Source organism: Macrotis lagotis, chromosome 2 (genome assembly GCF_037893015.1).
Source record: "Macrotis lagotis isolate mMagLag1 chromosome 2, bilby.v1.9.chrom.fasta, whole genome shotgun sequence".
Classification (NCBI taxonomy): Eukaryota; Metazoa; Chordata; class Mammalia; order Peramelemorphia; family Peramelidae; genus Macrotis; species Macrotis lagotis.
The window spans coordinates 156,493,312-156,498,805 of NC_133659.1; the positions used below are offsets into that span (position 1 = coordinate 156,493,312).

The window sequence follows — 5,494 nt, forward strand, 5'->3', positions numbered from 1 at the left end:
GAATTTTACATCAGATTTTTAGTATTTAATAAGGTAGAAACAAATATCAGAAAACTGAAAAATGCTTTGGTTTTATTCTTCCCACCTCCTTCCAGGCCTATCTCAAATTTCATGACTTTTTTATCCTGATTTTTCTTTTTTCCCCCTAATTTTATTTTTATTGATATTTTGAGTTTTTACATCACATTTGTTTCCAAATATACCTCCCCCCCTTTTAATCTTACAAGGGATGGTTATTCCTTGTAAGATTAATAGGGCAGCCTCTTTGGTGAAGACACCATTGCTGCAGATCTGACTTTCTTCCTCCTGACTCACTGCTGTTCCCTTGAACCGAGGAGTAAGTTGATCAGGAAGCCACTCCACTGCCATGATATTCAAAGACACTGGCAAGACACTCATGGAGCCCAAAGTGGCCATTCACTGGATCCATATCACCCTCACCAGCCACAATGTGAAGTCACTCAAGAAAATGTGTGCTGATCTAATTAGAGGAGCCAAAGAAAAGAACTTGAAAGTGAAGGGACCTGTTCTAATGCCCACTAAGACACTTTGCATCAGAGCCAGAAAAATTCCTTGCTGTGAAGGTTCAAAGACTTGGGATCAGTTCTAGATGAGAATCCACAAAGGCCTTATTGATTTACACAGCCCTTCTGAAATTGTTAAGCAGATCACTTCTATCAGCATTGAACCAGGTGTAGAAGTTGAAGTTGCCATTAGAGATGCCTAATCACTCATCTCTTTAAATAAATTGATTACAACTACTGAAAAAAAAAGATTAAAAGGGGGGAGGAGGGGAGCAGTTCAGAAAATTAGCTGCTTCAACAGTGTCTGAAAATAATTGCAATATTTCATGCCTCCAGTGTCCCTACTTCTTCACTGATGCGAGGGAACTCTTGGTTAGTATAATTGCAGTGTCCAGTTTAGCTTTCTTTGTTCTTTCCATTTATATTGTTTTTATCTCAGAACTATTGTAAGCCTAAAATGAAATAATAAGTGAAAGTGCTCTAGAAAACAAAAGAACATTATGAAAGTATAGCAATATGGTCTCTATACAACAAATAGTCTATTTTCTGAAAACCACTCTAGCCAAATACAAAGAGGATCACATCCCTGGGAGACTGGCTACTTGGTGGTGGGTTCTTTGGCCAAAGCAAATTGTGGAAAAAATACCTAAGGCATTATAGCACTATTGCTTAAGTAAAAGCACTGAACTCAATTCCAGCTACATGGAATCAAGGAATGAGTTTGATTGTTTAGATACAACTCTGCATTAGGAGAGTCAAGTCAGTGAAAAGGAAAAGAAAAGTAAACAAAAAGAAAATATCTCCTGTGTTGAAGTTTTCTCATCCTTGTTAACAATTCTCAAAAAACCACACACAAGACTCTCCACATATTCTCCCACCCATCCCTTATTCCTAACTTATCCTTTCATGGCTCTTGTTCTTACAAATGGCCCTTGGTTTCATTATTCTTCTCCTTTAGAAGCATTAAGGTGGTCCAGTGGCGAGAGGTCAGGTTTTGGAGACAGGAATCTGATCTGAACCCAGATGCTTACTAGCATTGTGACCATGAGCAAGTCACTTAACATCTGTCATTCTCATTTCCTTTCCTGAAAAGATCAAATGAATATAATTTATTAAGCAGTTAAGCATGGTATCTGTCTGGTACATAGTAGGTGCTAAATAAGTGCTGGTTCTCTTCCCTTTCTGAGAAGGAAATAAAGTCACATGTTCTTAATGGTTGGGACTAGAGACAAGGATTCTTGATTTCTGTACCAAATCCTAAATGATGGTGCCTTGGTACTCTAGCCCCCTGAAAAGCTTCGTTTTCTTTTTTAGTTTTTGCAAGGCAATGGGGTTAAGTGGCTTGCCCAAAGCCACACAGCTAGGTAATTATTAAGTGTCTGAGGGAGGATTTGAACTCAGGTACTCCTGACTCCAGGGCCAGTGCTCTATACACTGCACCACTTAGCCACCTCGAAGAGCTTCATTTTGAGCTACAGCTTCAGAATAACCAGGGAAGGAGAATTCGTGCAATGAGTCAGAAGTGGGAATACTGAGTATATTTCCCTTGTAATTTTCTAATAAGAAGTGGAATCATCTTGGCCTTAAACTAATGTAATCCATTCACAGCCCAGCAAAATGGAATATTATTTTTATTTCATTGATAAAGAAAAGAGCAGTGAGATAACTTTTGCTGTTATTGTTGAATCATGTTTGACTCTTCATGACTCTAATTGTTTCAGTCATTACTGACTCTTTGTGACCCTATTTGGGGTTTTCTTGGCTAAGATAATGGAATGCTTTCCTATTTTCTTTTCCAGTTCATTTTATAGATGAGAAAACTGAGGCAACAGGGTTAACTGACTTGCCCAGGATCACACAGTTAGTGTCTAAGACCAGATTTGAACTTGGGAAGTTCAGTCAACCTGATTCTCATACACACATAAATATATACTAACATAATATGATATAATTTATGTAGCTTTAGAGATCACCATAGGTCCAGACACCTAATTTTACAGACATCACTGAATATCAGAACTGGAAAAACATTAGAAATTATCTAATTCAAATTATTCATTTTACAGATGAGGAAACTGAAGTCCAAGGTGTTTGCGATTTGCCCCAGAGCATGCTGCTCGATATTGGCAGGGCTAGAGCTAAAACTTCGAACAGTTCAATGATTTTCTCACTAGACCAGAATTGTCATGACCTTGCCCAGGTTATCTTTCAATCTTTATTCAGACAGTGACCCATGATTGAGCTCACAAGATCACCAGATCTGGTCTCCATGATGAAATAGCACTCAGTGTGAGTGTTTTGCTACTCTGCTTCACTTTGGGAGGGTGTCCATAACCCACAGTGAGAAAAAATTTCTGCCAAGTGGTAAGTAAAGAATGCTAGTTTCATTTATTTTTCTATTTGTAGACTGTTCCAGCCCCACCTCTTCCCCTGGGAAGGTTAGAGTAATATAACATTTGTGTGGGCTGGTCATTTTTAGCACTAACTTTCCAGGCTCTATTTATAGCAGTACCTTGTATACAGTGTGGGGCTAGAGTAGAAGGAAAGCAGAATTGTGTGTAAATAGTTTCACTTGGAACATTAAGAAAGAAGAACAGGTGAGCCATTGGGCACACAGCATAGATAACGGGATATATTGTCAAGCCCTCCAGAAAGTTAGCATCTTTCCACATCTCACCTCACTTCCAATACTACCAAGCTTTGTAATATTTACATTTAAGAGAATCACCATGTGTACCCTTTCCCTAAAATTAATCAAGGCTTAGACCCAGAATATCCATACAGATAAAAGCAGTCTCAGAAGTCCAGCCTGAACTGGAACAACTCCAGAAAGATTGTTATTCCTTTTGCAGTCATATATAAGTGGAACTAAGGAGTTTATATGTCTGCCTTAGTGGTTCAATACAGATCTGAACATCCAGACCTGGAAAAGAAATGGTTCTGTCTTATCTCTGTGAAAGGTTCCGAGGAGTTTCTCAAGATCAGAAATGACCTGGTAGTTCTTTTTTTCTTTTTTCTAATGATTTATTTGTTTATTATTCACATTATTATAGTAATCTTTTGTGAAAGTAAACATAAACCCCCTTTCACCCAAAAAGATAGGGACCTCAAGAGAAAAAAGTGAGAGAAAAAAATGTGTACTTCAGTCTGTATTCAGATATCATCTGCTCTGTCTCTGGGATGGGTTACATTCTTTATCATAAGTCCATCAGAGAAGTTGCTTCAATATTTTTCCCACAGTTATTGTTAACTGTATTTCCCTCCATTCTATTCCTCCCACTCCCATTTATTCTATTTTCTCTCTTCTTTACTCTGTCCCTCCTCAGGATTAAGTTGTATCTGACTACCCTCTCCCATGATCTTTTCTCTCTTATCACCTACTCTCCCCCCACCTCTTCTCCCATCCCTTTCCTCTCCTTTTTCCTTTAGGGTAAAATAGATTTCTGTATCCTATTGAGTATAGCCTGGTAGTTCTAAGGTGAGAACTGCCCCCCAAACACCCCAAGTTCAGGATTATACAGCTACTCTGAAACCATCCATTTACCTCACAGTTAGCCTTCCTGTTTTCTCAATGTCCTAAAACCCACAGCCCAGATAAATATATTCAATTGTTAGGTTTTCCCAATAGTGGAGAGTAGGGAATAAAATAACCTAGGTAATAGAAATCTGAGAAGCAGCATGGAACAGTGGATAAAGGACCCATCTTGTGGTCAGAAAGGTCTTTGATATTTACTAGCTATGTGACCCTGGGCAAGTCACTTAACTTCTAAGTACCCTCCAGCAACACTAAAGCCTGTAACTTAAATCATGAGTGGAGGGAATTTCCATAACAGGAGTTCTGGGAGGTCCAAATCCATCCTTTTGTCCTCATTTCCCATCATAGCAGTCCACTGACACCCCCAATTTTTTACTTTAATTTTGACTTCTTTTCCAGAGCTGCTAAGTCATCTTATCTCTAGGATAGTGTAATCTTCATTTTGGTACCCAAAATGTCTTCAAAAATGATCCACTTTTCAGTCCTCCATACATTTTGATGAACATATTAACAATGAAATAAATAAGGGTAAAAGGGAAACAAGGACTGTGAAATTTAAAAATATTTTGACCATATTTCTATATAGTTGATTTTATTTGTAATTTTCTTTTTATTTTATTTGTTCAAAAATATTCTTCCAAGAAGGTATTCATAGGCTTCAAGACTCTCAAAGGGTCCCAAAAAGGTGAAGAATCCCCACTCTAAAACCTGAAGTCCTAAAGTCCCTGATGATAGCTATTAACTATTCACCAAGATTATTTTGATTCAATAGATGGTCAAAGCTCCCTTAAGATCCATTATGCCAACTATAACTTAGGTATGTACCCCAAAGGTATCAAAGAAAAAGGAAAATGACTTATTTATACAAATATATGTTTAGCAGCTCTTTATGAGATAGCAAAGAACTACAAATTGAGAGGCTGCCAATCAATTGGGAAATGGCTAAACAAATTGTGATATAAGATTGTTATAGAATACTATTGTGCTCTAAGAAATAAAAAACAAAATGGTTCCAGAAAAATCTGGGAAGACATTTATAAACTGATGCAAAATGAAGTGGGCAGAACCAGGAGAACACTGTACACAGTAACAGTAATATTGTGACAATGATCAATTGTGAAAGACTTAGCTACTTTAAACAACATAGTGTTTCAAGACTCATGATGAAAAATGCTATCCACCTCCAGAAAGAGAACTAAAGAATTTTGAGTGCGAATAGAAGTATAATTTTTTTTTACTTTAATTTTCTTGGGGTTTTTTGCATGTTTTCTTTTGCAACATGGCTAATACAGAATTATGTTTAATCATGCAAAATATAATTCTGTATTAGCAAGGGGTGGAGGACTGGTGGGAGGGAAGGAATTAAAAAAATTTTTAATGAACATTAAAATTTTTTTACATGTTAAGTGTGATATAATTATCGAAATAAATTGTG

At 37.1% G+C, this 5,494-nt stretch overlaps 1 pseudogene; it reads left to right on the forward strand.

Annotated features, from left to right (window-relative positions):
- Window positions 1-367: 367 nt before the first annotated feature.
- On the forward strand, window positions 368-727 carry LOC141513335 (small ribosomal subunit protein uS10-like; annotated as a pseudogene).
- The last annotated feature ends 4,767 nt before the right edge of the window (window positions 728-5,494 follow it).